The 22,382-nt window shown below is 41.0% G+C and overlaps 1 long non-coding RNA gene across 1 annotated transcript; it reads right to left on the bottom strand.

The window, feature by feature from the left end:
* Positions 1-512: 512 nt before the first annotated feature.
* On the bottom strand, positions 513-22,369 carry LOC109319736. The gene is made up of 3 exons (XR_002103607.1): positions 19,702-22,369; positions 3,247-3,251; positions 513-526 (listed from the first exon to the last, which is right to left on the bottom strand). It is a non-coding gene; the product is annotated as an uncharacterized LOC109319736 (long non-coding RNA).
* Positions 22,370-22,382: the final 13 nt, after the last annotated feature.

Here is a 22,382-nt window from a genome sequence, read left to right as displayed (position 1 = left end):
AAGCAGAATAGTAGTAGTTAATTTAGGACAGGTTACTACACATTGGGCACGTCTACATGTGCTGGTATGTCGTCATTGCAATGAGCTACATCACTGTAGCTCATTGCTATGGCAACATAGCATTGGCGGGTACAAACCATGATGCTGATGCTACTGCGCAGTAGCAATGAGCTACTGCACAGTAGTGTGGGAAAAAGCCCATGTGGCATTGGGACTGTGCAGTCATTTTGTGCTTGCTTAAGCAACTCTTCAATAACAACTGTACAGTTTGGGGCACGTGTAGACGTTCCCATTGCGTTGGGACTAACTACAGCATTTATATCTTCCTTCTATACAAGCTAGCTTAGTTTGAAAACATTCTCTAGTAAGGAACTGGGATTTTGCTATTTTTTATTACCTGCAAAATGCTAGGAATGTTTAAAAGTAACAGTAACCAAAGTAACAGGGAATAGGAAATAAAAGAGACATTTATCCCCTTAGAAACAGCTTTATTCCCCTCACATTTCCACAGGAGCATAGATGTTTTCTGTCTGCTTTGGCACTGAAAGATATTAAAACAACTTTTTCAAACATCAGGAATTTTCTGCCTTTTACAAGAGTTGCATATACTGGACATGAGAGCAAGAAAATAGAGTTCAGCCTTAGAATATTTTTCTTCTGCTACCAGCAAGAAAATGTAACAAGTTTGAAATTTTGGATCATGGTACAGATTAAATCAGGAAGTATATAACACCAGACATCCATCAAAACCTTTTTTTAGTGAGTAAAATAGTCCATACTTAACATTATAGCCTGCCTCCTAATAGCTGTTTTCAAAGTTTTTGAGCAATGTAACATAGTTCTAACATACCACTACTACTCTCCTTTTGTCCCTTTCTGGTATTGGAATATAGGCAACTTAGTAGTAACAGTGATCCAATAAGACAGTCACTTGTGACCAGATTCAAAGCACAATAAAATCAGTAGAAGTCTTTCAAGTGACTTCCGTAGGCTTTAAATCTGGCCCTAATACCTCTCCTAGAATCCACCATGATTTTTAAGACAAGATTAGCACAAAGCAACATACATACACACTGGCCATGTCTACATGAGTGGCAGACTGCACAGTTGTTACTGTGCAGTAGTGTTGGGGAAAAAATGTGCAAGGATGGTACTGCGCAGTAATGCTGGTTACTGCGCAGTCATTTAGTACTTGCAAGTAAAGTCCTCACATTAACACCTGAAACTAGTTTTAAGCGCTCAGCTCAAAGCTGCCCCACTCCAGGGCAGGGTTATCTCTTGATTTGTGTTTCACAGCTCAATTTACATAAGGTGCAGGCATCTCCAGGCTACACTTTAATGTAAACACCCCACCTGCCCGTCTCCCCCACCGGCTCGGATGAGGCCCGCTACCTCTCCTGCCCTACCGAGCACCCAATATTCCTGCTCACTGCCTTCCTTTCCCCGCCCCGCTCCCCTGCTAACTTTTGGCTGCCCATGAGGAAAGTTAACCTTCCCTGCCTACCACCACTGCCCAGCCACCACAGCCACTGCTGTCCTCTGGGTGGGCTCAGCCAGCAGCCCAGCAGGGGTGGTGGCTATGGCCAGGAAGGCAGATTAACTCTTCCCTGCCTGCTCCCCTGGAACAGACAACATGGGCAGGCACAAGTAAGCAGGGGCGGGGGGAGCCCTGGGGGCTAGGGAGGCGGGCAGGGGGAGCCCTGAGAGGTAGGGGGTAAAGAGGGAAGCTCAGAATGAGAGGGAAGGGTGGGATTCTTCTTTTCAGTCCTGCTCCAACTTGAGCTAACACTCCTCAACATTTGTGCAGCTTATAGTGCTATGTATAACAAGGCCCTTAGGTTATAGAGACACCTATGCATATGTCATTAGTGAATTATGTTACAAGCTGCTGCAATCTGATTGCAATATCCGCTCAAGTCTGGAGTGATACAAGCGTAGCAAAATCACTACAATTTAACTCTATTTCATTCAGGAGCAAGTTAGGGCTATTTTGCTAACTGGCATCTTTACAGCCTCATGCACATGTACCAGGTCATAACAGCTGAGATGCCTCATGAGCAACAGCCCACTCTCCTCACCCCCATTTAATGAGGCTAAAACATATAGTTGCCCACACCCTCAGTAGTAATAATTATAATAATTATAATTACAGTTTACTCATTGCAAGATCAAGGTTTTGAACTGCACATTTTTTCAGGCAGGAACATGTATTCAGAATTACCTGTAAAATGTTGTGTACTTAGTGTCACAGAAATATATACACATAATAGAATATTGTGTTATGCTGTCCCCAGAGTTAAGTCTCCAATACAAGAGTAGCAATGATTTACAATGCCTGACCATGATGGATTCCCTTCCTTGGCTGCAAGATCTCAGCTAATAAACTCTAATGTAATGTACCCCTTCCCCTCTGCCACCTTTCCTGAATTTGGCCCAGTGAAGATAATGTCGAACTGGAATTCAAAATGAATGGAAACCAAATAAAATCATTCGGGGCCAAAGGCTTATGTGGATCCACTTCTTTATATGTGTGAGAAAATGGGCAGCAGCTTGCTGCATGTTGCGGAGCACAAAAAGATGAAATGTAGGGAAGCTGCAAAACAAGATGATTCAATAGAGTCTTCCCCAAATGCAGGGACTACTGAAGTTGATGGAAACACTCCTAATGAGTTTTGGATCTTGTCCCTGATGAATTGTAACTGTGCTCCCTGGATAAGAAAGAGCCTCTCTTCGCCAGCTGAACAATGTACGGCGGTAAGTGAGAGCTGGCCTAAGCAATCCTGAAATGTTATTTATTATTATTGTTATTGTTGTTTTTATTGAAAGGACTATTGCACAGCAGCTAAAAGCAGCTACAATGATGACTCACTTGCACCACTGATCTACACAAATAGCATGTGCTACGATTACCATCTGGTATAGCAATCTCCATCACAAGACTCCACATTTCCTGTTACCCAGGGTAAGTAAATTTCAAGTGTGAGGGAAAATTTTAGCAAGTTTCCCGAAGTACCTTTGCAGAGAGGGGGGGAGGGGGAAAGAAAGGGAAATTATGAGGTAAACGTTATTCCTCTCCCCCCCTCCTCACCTCAGAAGAAGAAAAACATATCAAGTTTGCAGTTCTCATTTCTATCGTATTTTAAGAAGTCAAATCTATGTAATGAATACCTGCCTGGAGGGAGTCCAGCAGGATACTGACAGCCAGGCTTTCTGGACACTGTTTGAAAGGGATGGTGTACATTTCACTCTCCCTTTTTTACCACGAAGGCAGTATCACGTGCAACAATGATATAAGCAACTTTAGACGCTGAAAGAATTAATTAGTTTACGTTCGATGTTCCCTCACCGGACTACACTGGACTTAGCCTGGCCCTGAGGGAGAGAGGGGCCACCTTGTAGCGGAGCTGCTCTGCAAATGGGAGCAGCATTGCTCCCTACTAGCACCTTGTTGTAGTCCGGCTACAGGTGAAGATAGCTGCACGTCTAGATTGCTGTGTATAGTACAACCTCGTTATAAAATACCCTATTTATAACAAAACCCCCATTTTTAAATAATCTCAACAGCAGGAACTTTTTTTTTTCATTACTGTAGTGAACAACTCCTTTTAACGAACTTGGGATGGAGGGTGCAGATAGTGGAGGAGGCCTTGGCTCTAATGAAGCTACGCTCTACATGTAGATGGCAAAGCTAGCTGTGGGTGATAGCCAACCAGCTGGAGAAGTTTGAGGAATGTAGCCGTAGAAGAAGCAGATATTTCTATCCAAAAGCTCAGGTGCTGTAAATCAGCATCCCTCTATTGCCTTTGGTGTATTTATAGTAGCTGAGGGTCTGGCTCAGTCTAGTTCTGTATCATCTATATTGCATATATCTGAATAAAATGGTATGCACATGGATATAAAGGGTATTTTTATAATTATAGTCAATATGCAGAATGCTTCTGGGTACCTCTTATTCAGAGCAAAGCTTCTCAAAGCCTCACGATACTATTATTATATTTCCTTACACGTCCTCCCAATTGTGTCTCCCCACAGTCCTCTTTTGGAATGGGATCTAGGGGCCTAGGGGCCATTTGTGTGAAGCTGTGATATTGTTATGTGATGTCTCAGTGTTGCACTTTTAAACTTCTCACCTAGAATCAGTCTTACAATACCTCTAGCCAGAACGCCCCTGTCCCTCCATTGTATCTGCGCTGCCCTTGGTCCAAGGATCAGAACTGGCCTCCAACACAGCCAGAGGAGAGCAAACACATTGCTCTGAGATTTGGCTGGAGCTGGAAGGAGGACCTTAATTTGTGAAGAAAAGCAGAGAAATCTTAGTTAGACCAAAAAAAAAAAAAAAGGGAAAGAGAGAGAGAGATAAATAATCAAAATAAAAAATGAACAAGTTACTGAATGCCAGACATTGTGTACACAAATAAGGTGGCTAGGAAACCCACTGGGATTCTGGCAAACATCTTGCTTGTCTCAAGAGGTTGAAGAAGTCTTTCATTGTGACTCAGTGCAGCTCAACAAAGACAAGATGCTGAGGGAAAAAAATAGATATTCCATCTACTATACACATTTAAGCCAAATCTGACATTAAGGGGAATCATTCTTTATGGAGGCTGACAGAGCCACCCTTGAAGTCTAGTTCACAATGGAAATATCAGAATGCAAACAGATGGAGTAAAGTATTTTAGCACAGAAAAATCAGGGGTGGATGGATGGGAAGTGTCCTGTCAGTACTGTTCATTCTCCGGTGCTATCCTCTGGATTGGCTACCCAGATGATCCTTTTCACATTTCTCCTCCCCTCATAAGTCACTTCTTCAGAACCCAAACCACTGAGCCAGCCCCCTTATCAAAAATGCTGACACCAATCATGGCATAAAGAGAGAATATGGTAATCTCCCAGTCAGTAGAAATTGTCACAGCCCCAGCAAAGTCCATGGCCAGAGGAGACTTAGCCCATTTAAAGGCAACAGACCTTTGAAAATGTATACCAGTGGAGCTGTATAGAAAGGGGATGGTAATCAAAAGGTCATGAGGTGAAATCCTCCTTAACTTGTCTGATGATCACTTTAATAAACTCTATTGTAAATGGAGCTATAAGGCTAGGATCATGATGCAAACACTGTGTACCCAAAGACAACTGCTCAGTAATTGCAGGAATGAGATTTTCTTTGTTATGCATGGGTCCACCTACTCTAACAAGGTGCTATTGATGTGGCTTTGAAGAAAGAAGGGAATTAGTGCATGTTGAAAAAATCTAATGTGATCAACTAAACTGCGAAGGGCCAAAATTTTTCTACTTTTTGATTTAAGGCACTCTTTATAGAAGCTTCAAAGAGCTTAGAGTCAAGAGCAGGCACTCACTCCCATGAGGCAACAACATTATATGGCTTCTCTGTGATATGTATCAGCTACCACATCTATGCTGAAATACAGGAAAAGTTTATCAGCCCAGTAGTTAATACTGAGGCAAAGCCAAGGCTATTCTTATTTCTTATGCTGTGTCAGCCAGCCCTGGTTCAGCATTTATCCTTAGGCTGGTGTAAATCAGGAATACATCTAGTGATATTACTGGAATTATGCAGATTACATGCTACTGTTCTAAGACAAAAAGAGCTTTTTTTTATTTTCATATATAAAATGAACACCAACTTGTCTTCCTGAAGCTTCATTGCATTTCAATTCAGAGAGTGAGGGAGGGATGCTAGGGCTGTCATGTTCGGATTCTAACCTCCTATTGTTTTATACATTTGTGATGCACATGATAGATATTTTACACATTTTCCTACTTTGCAACAAATATTCTGCCACACTCTCTTCCTAGACCCTGCTCTGAAAAGTCAAAAAGCTCAGTTCCAGGAGTCCAGCCTCTATTAGCCACCCTACAATAATAAAGCAATGTGAGCTCTGCACCCTACGATAAATGAGCCATTGTCCAGAGCCCTGCAGTCCTTGAGCAGCTGTACCACAGACAATCAATGACAGAATGAAGAAAGGCACTGAGCTGAACAGACTTTGGTGTCAAGATACTAGGCAATTCTTTTATATTTTAAAAACAAACAGAAGTTGGGGAAAAACTTTGAAAGTCTTAGCACATTCTGGAATATCACTTTTAATAGTTCTACAGCACCTTTTTATTTATAGCAAAAAAATGAAAAAGGCAGTCTCCCTCAAGTCTCATGGCCTTTCAGGCTATGAGAAAACAAAGCATGATCAGAGTAACAACATTGTTCCCAGACTATATAAATGTCTAGTGCATTAAGCACATTTGTATCATCTATATGAGTGTCATATTTTAGTTAAGAGCTTGTTTGGTGTGGAGAGGACAATGAATTGTGTTCAGTGAATTTTTGTTTTTGTTTTGCTGATCTACTTTTCTGATCTACTTTGACACCATGAAATTATTCTTGACTTCAGGTTTTGTTCCCACATCAGTGAGAGTCATTCCACTGAGTAGGAACAGAAGCTGCAGCAGATCCATGGATCAAAATTTTTCAAAAGTCACTAATGATTTTATATGCCTTAATCTTTAGGTGACCAACTTGAGACACTTGAAAGAGGCCTGATTTTCAGAAAGTAATTCATATTTTTTCCTATGTAAATCACATTTTTAAACAAATCATAGTTAGACATCAGGCATCACTAGTCATTTTTGGAAATCTTGGCGTTCAGTATTCAAGTCTTGCTACACTCTGACAGGCATTCTGGAAGCCTTTTAGTTATTGCTATGGTAAATGACTTTATCACCATTGTATCTTTAGCCTTTAAAAACTTTGTACAGAGTAAATAAATACTCTCCTCTTACTAATGTCATTTTGTATGAGAGCAAGCAGGAAATTGCCACATAAAGGGGCATTTAAGGATATGAAAAATTGTAAAGCCCTCGAGTTAGCTTGTGAGCAATCAGAATTATTCACATACATATCCAACCAGTAGAAAAAGGAGAGCAGGGGCCAACAGCTGGAGAGTTCGCTCTTCTATTTGTGGTCTCCAGGCCTCTCTGATTCCATACCCCTCCATTTTGTGAGGTTTCTTGCAAAACATATCAGTCCAAGTATGAAATCTTTGATTCCCATGGAGAATTACATTTCAAAATGATGCTCCATGTTAGTAAGTAATATTTTTTTCTGGCCTTCCACATATGGCAGTATTTATCTTCAAAGTTTTCCTCCTTGGCTCTTAGACTGGTTTGTAAACCAGATGGTCTTGTGTGGCCTAATTGTAAGATGATTTGTTGTGTGATTCAGTAGCATTGTTTATTTGTACAGTGGTTTGATGGAATTTGTAAACTGCATAATATTGTTTTACAGTGTTTTCATTTATGGAAGAGTCACATTTTGCTCTAGCAGTTGTGGTTCCCAAGATACTTTGATCTTTGTCCGCTTACTATAGTAACTAGTGAGATTAAAGGAGAAAGGTTCTTATATAAGCAGGGAACTGGTGTTGAGTTTGAAGACTGAGTGAAATGCACCAAGTTTTATATTACAAAAACATTTATCAGACATATAAGGTGCGAATCTTCATGGTGGACATTTGATGGCTTGCTTCATGTTTCTCTAAATCTGGGGGTGGTACTTTAGTTGTCCTTATGGCAAACATCTCTTGTTTCTTCAGGTATATGCTTTTTGTCTTTCAGGACACTGATAGCTTTGTCTTATTGGAACGATTATTACATAATATGTAGCTATGAGTGTCCTTGTGAATATTTAGGTATGAATATAGGCTGCCAAGCCTATGAAAATTCTAAGAGCTTTTTGACCCTTGCACTCAATTTCCATCATTAAAGTTGCCTTTAGGAGTTTGATTTTCTAGTGAGCAGATTTCTGCCGGTCTGTCATGAATGTAAATTCAGGAAATGCTTTGAAAAACTTGGATTCCAAAGTCTCACTCAGGAGATTGGGATGGTCCTCTCACTTTTAGGTCATTGGACTGAATCCAGCCCACTTCACCAAGTCGGTGAACCTTGTGCATATTGGTAGGCTGTGAGATTGCCTGACAGTCTCAGTTCAATTCCTCTTAGACTGATTTCCACATCAAACACCAAAACCACATCATCACAACTAGCACATTTGCAGACAATCTCAGTAGAAAGCCCATAAACTGAATATACCTGAGGATTGGATTACTGTCTTACTTTCTCAAAGTGGTTCCCTTCAAATATTGGCAGAGTGGTTTGTATGGGGGGCTGGCTTTGCTGCCAGGCCCCTGGGATCATTTCTGTGAATAAAAGAATGGCATCTATTTTCCCAACTCTTTTCACCCTCACTACATTTTTTCAAAAGTAAAATTTGCAGCACAGTTGAGCATTACATGGGATCCTGAGGGAGCTCTCCACTGAAGATTAGTGTCATTCCCAGTGTACTATGTCACTTTTTCAAAGGTTGCACTTGAGATGTGTTCCTTTGTTATGAAGTGTTTGTGGGGAACAGAGGGAAACTGATAAAAGATGGACTAATTCATAAAGGCCAGTTGCTTTTTCATAGGGTAGAAGAATCTACAGCCTTTGCTAAGCGTTTTATAGTAGAATTGAGTACAAGTAACACGATCTCTGTCTTCCAGATTTATGCTGTAATGATTCCAGCAGGAAATATGGGTGCACTGGTGATTCATACAGAAATGCTACCAAAGAGTCTGGCTGGCCTTTCATTTTTATTTGGTCATAAGCTGTTTTTCATCTCAGTGCTCAAGCAGGTACTGTGAGAGATTAACTTTGGCAGAGTTTCAAAAGAATATATCAAGACAAAGGGATAGGAGCACATAGGTGAATAACCCAAATCCATGGTGCAGTTTAACCTGAACTATGCAATTAAGCTACTTCTCCATAGTCTTCAGACAGGCTACCCTAGCTGGAATGCGCCTTGTCATCTTTTACTGCCTGGAGAGAAATATTTTTGCTTTACATTTCTCCATATAGATTCTCTTTTTTACACAGCAGTTTTTCCTCTGCAATATTTTTAATGAAAGCTATTTTTATTATTAACTAATTGATTTCTACTCTGGGAATTTGGAGACTCTCATTCTATTCCTAGCTCTACTAGCGGCCTTCTTTTTGCAAGACATGGGTCTCTCTGCCTCAGTTATCCAGTCTGTAAAATAGAGACAATGTTATCCCTTGTAAAGCAGTATGAGATCTAAAGGTAAAAATGCTGCATCTCAATATGGTTAGTAGTAGCAATAGGAGAGATGGGCCCAAGTCACAAAATTTGTATACAAATTTAGAGCCATACTTTCACTCAAGTTGAAGGTGAATTTAATTCAGAGGTTTTGATCTGGTACAACAGGGTTCTAAGAGAAACTGGGCTTAATTTCCTGGCCTTAGTCCCATGACATGGATTAACTTTACAAAAGGACTTGTTGCTATCACATGGCATAGGTCAGTATCCACTATTTTTGTTTTTTGAAATCCCATGCAGATGAAACATTAGCTCCCCTTCTTCCCTCCCACAAACAATGAGTGCATCCAATGAGCAAAACACACAAACAGAAATGTCTCAGGTGGGGATCAGTGTGGATGACCGGGATCTTTATAATGTGGGGAGAGGTTAACAGATATTTAACAATTGTTATCTCTGAATCCCAAAGTTGTTCTTTCATATCACTGGTTCTTAGAGTATATCAAGCAGAACTAAGGAGATAGTTTCACCCCTATCTATAGCATTGGTGACACAATTACTGGATTATTACATCCAATTCAAATGTCCATATTTCAAAAAGGGCACTGAAAAATTAGAAAGCATTGGGAAAAGAGCTATAATAACAATTTTTGGTCTGATATGCCTGCCTTAAAATGAGAGAGGAAAGAGAATCAGTCTTTTGAGTTTATCAAACAGAAGGTTCAGTGGTGACCTGTAAGTACGTATGTGAAAAGAAGATATCTGACACTGAAAGGTTCATCTATGAAGTGAAGGGACCTGGAATTTGAAGCTAGACAAATTAAAAACTGGAAATATAAGGAACAAGTTTTTAACAGAGATGGCCATTATCAATTGGAACAATTTACCAAAGAATGTGCTAGACTCTCCAGCACTTTGCAGACTCTGAATCACTACTGCATGTCTTTCTAAAGATAGGCTGTACTTCAGAAGCCATGGCATGCATTATGTAGGAGGTCAGGTTCAATCTTCTATGAGATCTGTATAATGATTCCTTTGATATTTAAACTGAAAACAGTTCATTCTGAAGCATCCTTTTGGACCATCTGCCTAGAATTGGAGTTTGCAGCCCCTTGAGCTTTTCATTGTCATTTATTACCTAGGTACATGCAAAGTTAGCCAATTTCTTTCAAGCCTGGCTCTTCCCATAGACTTTGTAGTCCAAACTTCAACACAATTTTCTAATCAATTCACTTGATTAAGACAATTGGATTAAGGCAATCTAGTGCCATAGGTCAGTGGAGTTCAAACTTTTTGGATCAGTGTGCCCCTGGTGGCGGGACATGGAGCAGTGTACCCCCGGCGCCAGATGTAGAGGGGGGCAGGCATGGCATGAGGCCAGACGCTGAGCATGCGAGCTTCCCCTGTGCCCAGCACCTGGCTGGGCAGGCAGCACCTCCGTGGCAGTGCAGGATGGTGCATGGCAGTGCTCCATCCCCGCCCACTTGCACAACCTCCCTAAGGCATTCTCAAGTGCCCCTGGGGGTACATACACCCCCAATTGACAGCCCCTGTCATAGGTCCATCTGGATACACAGGCTCCCAATGGCTCCACTCCTGTGAAACAGCTGAAGTCCTCCTCTACTTCTCTCTCCCCAAAAAGCAAGAGCTATGGCAAGGTGCCACTGGTAGCCCTATCCCCAAGAAGTGAATTGATTTCAAATTGTGTTGTAGCTTGGACTATAAAATCTAAGGGAAGAGCCAGGCTTGAAGGAAACTGACTTGACTTTGCATGTACCTAAGCAATAAATGACAATGAAAAACTCAACAGGCATGTCCACACGAGCACACACATGCCTCTTGTGCAGCACCTCAAACCCCTGCAAGACACCCATGTGGGAACAAAAACCATTTCCTGCACTGCATATTTGCAGCGCGGGGGCAGAATTTGACACCTGGATATCCAAGTATCTAAAAATACCCTGGGAGAAAAAAAGCAGGGCAGGGCATGGTCCCGGACTGTGCCCTGAGGCAACCGGAGGCTCGGTCCTCCACAGAGATGCTCTGTTAGCCAGCCAGAGAGTCTCTATGGCTGGATCTTTTCTCGGTGCAGAAGCGAGCTGCCTGCTCCAGCTGCAGATCTGGAAGGCACTGGGCAGGGTTATTTTGCTCCAAGTAGCACAATTTGCCCTACACCAAGGTACATGCCTGAGTGCATGCACTGATGCAAAAAGCCCTAGCTCAAATTTGTGCCACTTCTACTTGAGCTGCTGCAAGCACACATGCCTGCAGGTGTGGACACACCGAAGGAGCTGAAGCACCCATCTCTGCTGAAGAAAGATATGAGTTACGGTAATTTTCCACCAGCAGGCTGAGTATTTTGGGTGGGCAAATTAAGTTTGCTGCAGTCGTCTCCTTCTCCATGGACAGGGTTACCATACATCTGGGTATGTCCTCCTTTTTGGTCCCCTGTCCTCGTGTCCAGGTGGGTTTTTAAAATGAGAGCAAATAACCAGGTTTTTGCTGTTCCTCTGCTTTCCCAGGCTGACTGCTTGGGGCTGGGAGTACCGGGCAAGGTGATTGGTGTTCCCCATACAGGCCCTGACAAGCCACTCCCAGCTAAACAGACACTCTGTTTAGCTGGGAGTATGCACATGCTGCATGGCCAACAGGGCTGAGGGGGGCAAGGGGCCACAGGTCGGGAGTAAAGGGCACCAGCAGGACTGGGGGGCAGGGGACTGTGGGTTGGGAGTGGGGAGAGGCTGGCAGGGCTGGGGGGGCAGGGGCTTAGGAGTGAGGGGCAGAGGCAGGGCACGGGCATTTCACTGCCCCCCCACAATCATATGCTTCCCCCACCTCTCCTCTCCCCCTCCCCTGTCCCCCTCACTGGAAGTGTGGTAGCCCTATGACCACGGAAGCCTCTGCTGGGATGCGGTGGAAGAACCCCCACAGCAATGCATGTGTAAGTGATACCCTACGAAGATGGTCAGCAAGAATTAAATCAGTTTTATTTCTTCAGAAGTTTTCTTCAACAAAATCTGAGCACCCAACCACTTTCCACTTCTGTTTGAATATTTTTATTACTGAAAATGGAAACCAGAAATGGATGTTAAGGAATCAGGAATTTTCAAAAAAGAAATTGAACAAAAATCCAGTTTTGATGCAAAACCCCCCCAAAAGTATTTTGATTTAACATAGAGAATGACTTTATCATGTTATAATCTACCTGATACTTCCTAGCCACTACACTTCACAAGTGGTAACAACCCTTCTGAACAGTCTTTTACACAAGGTACTTACTTCTCTCCAGAGGCCTGAGGAAGGATACTATGATAACAGAAAGCTTGCTTATATCTATCCCAACTATGCAGTTGGTCCAATAAAAGATATCACCTACAAACATTCTTGCCTCTTGCATATTTGGATTGAAACATTTCAAACAACCCTAGTTCTTGCTCTTCAGAACTCTTGTTTCAGCCTCTCTACAGACTCAAACAGATGCCACTGTGTCACTTTTGTTCAGTTCATATTTTCAAGACTCTTTGTTTATGCTGCAAGGGCTAGGAACTAATGTTTTGTTTAAAATTAACACAGCCACTGAAATAATCATATAACCACAGAAACCCAGAAAAGCACAGGCATTGTAAGACTTTACCCTCACTGCTGCTTTCCTTTTGAATGATGATTTCACACTGTTTCTGATTGGATCACTTATTTATATTCTCTGAAGTTAAAGATGCCCGAACAAATTTTGCTAAAAGTTTGCCTATAAATTTATCATTGGGTTCAAATATGGAAAAATTCAGCCTGAAAGCAATTTGAGAAAGTAATATTAATGAGCAACTGAAACGTGTGAAGGACTAATAGTCAACACTAGCATTAATATAACCTGTAGTACTCAGGTGCTCTATAGCTGACATACTAGATTAGAAGACAGTAGCTTTTATTTTCAGCACTGTTGAATGCAAATAAGGTGTTATTGGCACCTACAACAGTTTCTAAAATGTTCCCTGGGGATGAAATTCTTTTCTTTCTTCAGCTCATCAGGGCCATTAGCACATAATTCAGATGCAGACCTTCCTGTAAGATAATGAAAAAGGACTGATTTTTCTTTTGTTTGTACCATCATTGTAAATCAGAACTAACTCTGATGAAGTCAGTAGACTTCCATGAGGCAAGGACTGATGTAAGTGAGATTGGAACATGGACAAGCAATTCAGCATCCTATAGAAATTTGGGGTTCAGCACCACACAATTGCAATAGCAGCTTGTCTACCGCTAAAGCAAACCAAAAGGAATTTATCCTTTGTCATTTCCCATTTTTGTTGCCATATAAGCAATCCATACAAATGATGATGTGGAGTTGCTTTGGTGCTACAATCAGTGATAAGCCACAGATAGAGAGATAGAATTACAAATATACTTCAAACATTACAATGAAGTGCAGCTTTTGGGGAAGTCATGCTCTGGTCTCTCTTTGTTTGCATGCAGTAACATAGTAGGGTGCCAAGCATATGACCCACGGGCCAGTTCTGGCCTGTGGAGCTAGGTTATCCACCCTGTGGAGTGTCTCACAGTCTAGAAGTCCCATCTCTGGATCTGACCTGCAGGGCCAGAAGTTCAGCAGCAGGATGATTGGCAACAGTGTTACTTCCCAGGGCTGCCATTACTGCTGTGTTGTCAGCACCCAATCAGCAACTGGAGGATGAACACTGCTGCTACCCATCCTGCTGCTGAATGTCTAGGTTGAGAACCTTGTTGGGGGCACACTTCCATGGCAGAAAGAATGAGCAGTGATAGTGTTAATCCCCAGGGTGCCAGAGCTGCTGTGTCACCAGTGCCAGAACGTAGTAGGTTAATGCCACCATTGATTGCCCTGCTACCAGAGGTGGCCATGTGGCCTGGAAGAGGCCTCATGGTTTGGATCTGGCCAGGGCTGACACAGGGTTGAACGTGTTTGTCACACTAGCTCTACACACATTCATGTACTCAGGCAATATATACACCCAGGCAAGTGCATCAAGCACAGTTACTTCCTGTGGTGATGCATATTTACAAATATGGGTTTCATACTTGCAAAATATTGCAATTTATTTTTGCATATGTAACGCCATGGGCAACAATTTGTAATGTCCTCCTGTACAGCAGATAAGAGATACTGATTCCATTTGTATTGCTTTACAAGGGAGGAGGAGGACATGCATCATATAATTCATCCAAGATGCCATCTCTCAGGCATTAGGATCCCTTGCCTCCATCATGTAGCAGCAAAGGTGAAAACAGGGACATTATTTTCTCTCTTCACTTTCACTGAATCATTCACAGAGCATCATTTGCAAGGCATGGGCACCTGGGCCTCATACTCAGCTTCCCAGTCGCAGGCCCCCCCACTACACTGTATCTGTATGGGCACCCTGGGCCATGGGCTTTGCTGGTGCCATAGGCTGTGCTGTGCCACCCTACCCCATGAGGCAGGGGCAAGAAATGGAAGCTGGAGGAGAGAGGGGGAGCCCTGGAGACCCCAGTTATAGGGGAGCTGTAGTGATGGGGAAGTCACAGCTGGTCAGGAGCCAGGGGCTGCAAATTAATCCCATGGGGGTTGTGGCTGTCAGTTGGACTGCCCTGTATTACAACATCATGTATAACACACATTAAGCTGTAGAAACTCATGCTTTCAGCTGTCAAGTTCTCCAAGTTAGTCTGATGTGTTAGCTAATACGGCAGATGTCACATAAGCATCCCCTAGTACACCAAAAAAGGAAGTGTTACTAATCTGGGACTAAGAGCCTGAGGTTGGAGGGGCAATGTAATAACCAGAGAAGGTCCTTTGTAAAGCTTTTGGGATTTAGCAAGTCTCATAAAAGTTCCTTTGTGCTAAATCTATACATATTTGGCAACTTTTAAGATATTGGAACATACTTGCGATTTCAGCGATCCTTGAGTAAATTCTTACTTCCCTAAAAGTGTCTCTATCCCAAGGCAAAGGCATGGGAATTTGAAACAGCCAGAGGCAGGTTTAATAAATTGCATAGCAAAGACAGAAGCATAAATTGATACAATTAATTCATGCCTTGGTTCAAATTATAGTGTTTCACATTTACAGAGTTAATTTTCCATGCAAATCTTCCTTCTGCACCCTCATTGTTCTGCTTGATGTACGCCTGCCTCTTCCCACCTGAACTGACCAAAGACCTAGTGTGATTTGTGATCTATATTGCATAAATAGCTGGAGAATGGTGGAGAAAAAAATATTGGCTTAATATATTTTGGAAAAAAAAATTTAAATTCTGTCACAAAGCTGAAGGAAACAGCATATTCCATAATCTATCTGAAACAAGACATAACTCCCAAATTACATCGATCCAGACCACCTCTAAGAAAGCAGGTTACACACCACAATGGAATGCATACCTTGCCCATGAACTGCTGCATACTTTTCCTTCATAATAACACTTTTCTAAATGGGTGAGATAAATCTGTATATCCTTGGACTCTGCTGATACTGCCAACAGCTTTACACTAGAAACTAGAAGCCATCAGTTCATTTCATAGGGTTCTGTCTGATAGCAGTGACATTATCAGATAAGTACTAGACTGAGGGACTTTCAGTCTTTTCTTAGTGAGGTGACTTACAAGCCGATTAATGAGGTGACCTAGAAGCTCAGTATCTTACCACCAGTTATCCAGAAGTGCCATTATAGCAAATGGTTATTAGACAGGTAGATTGCTGTGCATCAAGAAAAACAAAAGGGGCCCTACATGGGATGTGGCACAGGAGAAGTTAGTTATTCAAGTGGGTCCAGAGGCCAGAGAAATGCTGGAGACTCACTGCAGTCACTCATTTAGTCTCACATAGCATTGGGGGAGCTTTCTGCACGGAAGCAAATTTCACCTACTGTAAATGGCTGCAACTAAGTCAGCAGAGTGGTGCCTGCATATTCCAGCAGTGACTTGCTGCTTATAAATCAGGCTACAAATGGGCGTCACATTTATCCTGAGAGAAGTTGTTTTATCCTGGGGCAAAGTGCAACTGTTTAGACATCCATTTCCAATGTCGCCAGACAAACCCTAAAAAGATTCATGGGATAAGTGGTGCTAACTGTTTGTCCCAGGACATCACAAAATATGTCTGAAGGGTTGTCCTGGGATTACATCATTGAATTAATGGCAAAAAAGTGGCAGTGCATTCAGCCGCTCGCTAAAACCTGATTGAATGGGTGATGTGTATACATGCCAATCCTGGGACTTCTCTATTCTAGGACAGGCACAGCGTGTCACAGGACACATGTAGCATCTGTTTCTAGTGTCAGTTTTAGAGACTGGCTCTGACCAAATGCCCCAAAATCTGGGAAAGTGTGGATTCAGATTTGAACATTACTTCCAACTGACCCCAGACTTCGGAAAAAATTGTACCCTCATGCAAACTTTCTGACATGGACCATTTCTATCCCACGCTGTATTTCAAAGCATAACAAATTTGAAGCTCAGCTTGCCATTTGCATCTAAGTCTGTTCCTTTTCTTATGGCAAACATTTTAGGTGAAAGGCACAGGGATTGTTTAATTGGGTTCAGTATACAGTGTGTGCAACTAGTAGAGACCCAGGGCTCAGGGATCACTGACCCCCTCCCCTGCCTGTCAGCATCTTAGTTTGGTTTTAAATCACCCCATTCAAAGGCCACATTAGTTTCTTGGACCACCACAATATGTTTTAAGAAAGGTTTATGCCCATGGGGTGCTGTATTAGATTCCAACAGGTTACTTCATTAAACGAGCATATCAAATTTGATTGGGAGTTCTCATCAGTTTTCTGTTCCATTTAATATTATTTTCATACAGATGAAGAAATTACTGTTACACCCATACCCACTGACAAGCCAACTACATTACTTCACATCTACTTTATAACCACATATAATTACATAACCTCTCGGTTTATTTTCTTCCAGAACTCATGGCTCCTCATAGAATCTGTTCTGTCTGATCTAAGAGGCAGTTCTTGGCTGAAAAACTGATTTTCAAGACATTTACATGGTTTGGGTTTTTCCTATATTGAATATTCCACATTTATTAACCACAGCTTGATTCAAGCACAGCAGCAGGAGTTTCACTGATAGAGTTTGGAGAGGCTGTGTTAGTGAAGGGAAAAGACAGGTCCAACACAGAAATACTCTGCATGAAGTGTCTACTTTTAATTATGCATAGCTGTTTGATTACATCTCTTTATCATGGGACAGTGCTCATATTTTCAGCCCCACCTCATAAAATCTTTCCCCAGCACATTCTGTTCCCTCTATTCCATTTCTATCTAATGATATGAACCACAATGATTTTTCTAACTAAAAATCCCTACCAACATTTACCTCCTCCCAGCCCCAGTTAAACTTCCATTACATGTAAAAAATACAGGAACTAGGACTTCAAAGTGTTTTGACAAGTAGGTGCCTGACATGCAAAAATGTTCAAGGATTATCAATGGTATGAATGTGGTTGCATGGTCACATTGTTCACACTTTTATGTCCAAAGGCAGCGCCCCTTAGCAAGCCTTCTTTAAAATGGTTACAATGACAGTTGAAGGCCTAATAACCTTGCATTACCTCATTTTTATGCTGGCATAACTCTCCTTAAAATAAATGAAGATGAACCAGTGTAAAACTGGAGTAATGTAGTGAAGTGGGCCATAAGTTTATTTTTAGCATCGATAAATTGTCAGATATTTATTTTAAAAGATATTCACAAATTAATAAAATTGACTTAATAACTGTGCATAAACAGATGTTCCTTTCATTCCAAGAATAGTATGTACCTTTAATTTCCACTGAAACCAACGGGAATTACAATGGTCAGTACTTCCGTGGATCAGGGCCTGTTTTTGGAAGGCTTTTAACACAATATTTTCATCTTGGCATGTGTTGGTCCAACTTTCTGCAACCCTCCCTTACAGGAGTTATGTTTAGTTATGTGGCAATAGCTACAGAAGGTCTAGCCAGTAAAAGTTACAGTATTGATCTCCTTATTTGTTTGGATGATGTAGTTGTAAACTGCAGAACGGGGTTAGAAAACCTCTTTTCGTAACCAAAAAATTGGCATCCAATTGCTTGTCCAAAAGTCCATGAATTACTTCTTGAATGCTGTCAAACAAATATACATATATGGCGGTTTGCAGGTACAGTATCACACACGCTTAACCAACAAGTTATAGAAGTATTGGCCAGCAGAACTGTGACCTCTTAATGGGGCTATGTGGGAAATTGCACAAGACTTCACAAGGATTATGAAGTTCATGTTTGCCAGCATTGTCTGATTTCACTGCATTCCATCTGAGGTCGAGGAAAGCATTGCCCATGTGCACAGCTCTCCTTTGAGAACTGGATGCAGGTCACCCTTTCACTTCACATAGCAATACTGAACAGAATAAAGATGAAAATTACACTCAGGAACGACCAAACTGAACTTGTCTGGATTTCAAATCTGCAGTCTTGAAAGGAAGCCCACACATTTGTATCCTTGATGTCATTCTCTGTAACAAATCTTTGGCCTGATTGTGCCTGGTACAAGTGATGAGGTGGTGTTAGAGCAGTTTGCAGTGCCAGTGCCTATGCTGTAAATGCTCTGTGCATACAGAGGACTTTGTTCTTCAGGACAGTCAATCCAGAACACATTTCACTGGCACTACGTTCATTTGAAAGAGCTTTCTGGGGATCAATATGCCTAGACTTATACTATAATGGAAGTGTGTGTGTGTGGGGGGGGGGGAGCAGTGCTTAGATTATATAACATTTTCACTAAAACAGAAAGCAGAATATTAATATTGAGGACAGTTTTTCTTAGACTGAGCCACCCAGAGTACAATATCAAGGTCAAGCATACAAAACCTGCTTTGTAAGACATTCTCAGGTTAGGCTGAGCACTGCACTAATTTCCTCTGCCAGAATACTGCCACATGAAAGCGACATCAGCATATAATTGAAATAATTTATTTACCACTAGAGCACCACAAAAACAGACATACAATGTGTTAAAATACAGAGTAATCGGTCACCAAAATACAACACAGCTGTTCTTAGGTTCCTTTTCGTTTTTAACCATGCCATCTATACAGTTGTATTGTTGCTAAATACAAAAATGCTGTCCTAACCCACACAGCTAAATGCTAAGATTCTCCCTCAGCCCCACCTTTGGGTCTGACCTTTTGAGGTGCTGAACATCTCCTGTCAAGTGCTGAATGTCCTCGGTTCCCAATGACCTCACTGAGAAAAGAGTGGGATCAGCGGCTCACAGGGTGGCCTCACAATTCAAGGCCTTTGTATCACTATGTCCTACTTCCACCTCATTGTGAGGATTTACAGTGGACATAAGTGGTGCCCAGGTCTCATACCAACCCTCTGCAGAGAGGCGATTTTCACCCAGAAGGAGCGCTGCACTTTGTAGGATTGAGCCCAAGGTCCTTATCAATAAAAATGGAAATACATGCCTAATAAGCCAAAAAGGAAAAGGACGTTGGAGATTTAAAATAGAGTTTTTCAAATACTATCAGTGCCTTTCTGAGGGGGAAAAAACAGAAAAAAACCCCTAAAACTTTAACCAATTTGGAGAAAAATACCTATGGGTATTATACACAGACTTGCCAAATATATGGAAAAACCCAAACTCAAGCTTCTGGCTGCGTCCAGCGCATGATGAGTGTATTGGGATGCAAAGTGCATATGATCATATCCCATTCTTTCAAATCATCAAACTAGAAAATCAGTTTTTTGGGGTATATTTAAATTGAAAATAATTTCAAGCATTACTTTTTAATGCTGCTTACTTTTGTTCCATTACCCTCCTTCCCTGCCCCCTGCCCCAAAAAAGTGTTTGTATTTAAGCTAATAAGAGAGATTAAGGCCATGTGAGACAAACACTAGCAGCTACAGTACTTCCTACCCAGAGGAATTTCTTTAATTTTAATGGATCTCTCCAATATGGCCCCTGAGAGTGTCTGTAGGATTGGCCCCTTAATTTGTTAAACTTTAGTTCACTAATTTAAAAAACAAAACAAAACACAACAATGCATGTACCTCCTCTGCATTGAGAAAAATGGGTGGGATTAGATTTTTCATAGGGCTATATTTTGGTCTTGGTAATAAATCGGGGACTCCAAATGAAATCCATAGAAGCTGTCTGTGCCAACAAAGAGAAAGAACCCACATCTTGGGCCTGCTTCTTGATTACGTTGCTTGCATTTTACACAGGTGTTACTCCACCAACACCAAAGCAGTTCCACTGAAGTTAACATAGTGGAAGATCAGTAACCTAATGTTTAACTGTAAGGCCCAAGTCATCTTCCTGTGTTGTAAGAGGGAGATGCGGTCTTCTTCCAATTACCATATTTCTTTGCATAGATTTCTAGGTCTGCCAGTCAGAAGAGTTTATAATAGAAAATAAATTGAACTACTTACTTCACATGCTTTTACATACACCTGTCTAAAAATCTTTTTAATAATGTGTAGGATGCTGATATTTCTTGTTCTCTTTAGAAAATTATCAAAATTATTAGAGCCAAAGGGCATTTCCTAGTAGCCTGTTTCTTTGTTTTAAAAGATATGACAAAAACTGTTTTCCATGAAAAGAAGGTTTAAACAAAATTCAGCAGAACTCACAAATGTAGGGCCTGCCCCTGCAAATCTTTATGCACATCAAGACCCAAAAGGAGTTTAATTTGCTGTCATAGGAATCAATAGCAAAACTTCTCTAGACCTCAGTGGGGACAGGATCAGCCCCACAGGTCAACAATAGATCAGTCATTCATGTGCAAGAGGTCCAACACAAGACTTATACACTTGTGAAGTTCCACTCTAGTCTTGTGGGCTTCTGTGGTGCATACAGTTTGTACCAGTCCTTTACATGGTGGTAAATACTGCTTTTTAAAGGGTTTGCCTTCTGTCAATCAGACTGTGAAACCGTGTTCTATTTTTTTTTTAAAATCTAGCTCCCTAACCATCTGTTGGACTGTCTTTAGCCAGTATACAAACTGGGTTTAAAACTTTGCAAATGTGGATAAACTAGGGAGGGAAAAAAAAAGAGAATAGGTTAATCCATCCTCCTTGTAAAACAGAACAAAAAAACCCAAAACAAATGGAGTCAGGTAGCTTATGTCATAATGATGAACAATATACAAAGCACATGTATAGCAAATATTATAAAACATGTATTTGTAGTGCAAGTCAAAATATAGGGACTCTACTCATACTGGCCAGCTGGAGGGAAGCACATGATTCTGAGTGATAAAAAAGAGCCCCAAATTCAAATTCCAACTCAAGAGAGTTGACAGTATTACAGAATACAAAAATATGGTGAAAATTTACATATTACACATAAAGTACTTATTTTTTAATAGTTTACAATAGAGATCTACAGATATGTTTCCAATTAAGCTGGTTTGTACTACCCACCTATTGTAATACTCTAGGTATGGTTACATATACCAAAAGAACAAAAAATCCCATAGCATAGCTATACAGCAACATATTAAGGTCTGAAGATTAGACCAGTACATGTTAAATATTCCACTGGTTTACTAAACTGACATTTAAATCATTTACAGTAAAAAAAAATCTTAAACACTTGTCTTTGAGACTGAAACAGAATGTCCTTTATTAGTAAGTTTTCAGTATTTAAAACAAGGGTTTGAGACCTTACAAGAAGCCTCCCTAGGCAGCTGGCATGTAAAATATGGCAAATTTTGTCAAAAATGCAATAACTGACTTCTATTTTAATTGAACTAAACTAATTATATTTTCAGGACTTCTTGAGCTCCAGTTTCCTAAGCATTAAACATATTTCTGGCAGTTTGTTTGGTCTCCACTTTGTCCACTCCCCTGCCCCCCACCCCCAAGGGCGATGAAATGTTCGCTGGATTGTTTTTTTGTTTTTTGTTTTTTTTATACACAAATAAATAATGCACTGTTAGCTCTAAAACTAAAAAAGGAATGGGTAGGATGCCTATCATGTAACAATACAGAGAGATCAAGTAAGGCACGGGACAGATACAGCAACACCACTTAATAGGATTTTCCTGTTTTTTTCCTTTCACATAGTAACACTAACAAATTCTTCCAGTGTTTATTTTTTAAAAGGTTTTTTTTCTTTTTTTGCTTCTTGTCTATCTCACTAACTGAGTAGATGAAATGTAAGATAAAGGCCTTCAACGTTTTGCTTCAGATGCCAGTTTAACAAAACAAAACAAACTTTCAAACAGTTCAGACTAGTACCGCTTTTTTTTTTTTTTTTTTTTTTTTTTTTTTTTAACACTGATGAAC

The sequence above is a fragment of the Crocodylus porosus genome, unplaced genomic scaffold (genome assembly GCF_001723895.1).
Source record: "Crocodylus porosus isolate Cpor-Errol unplaced genomic scaffold, CroPor_comp1, whole genome shotgun sequence".
Taxonomy (NCBI): Eukaryota; Metazoa; Chordata; order Crocodylia; family Crocodylidae; genus Crocodylus; species Crocodylus porosus.
Note: the sequence above shows the minus strand (reverse complement) of the source record. Positions and strands in the feature narration are given on the sequence as shown.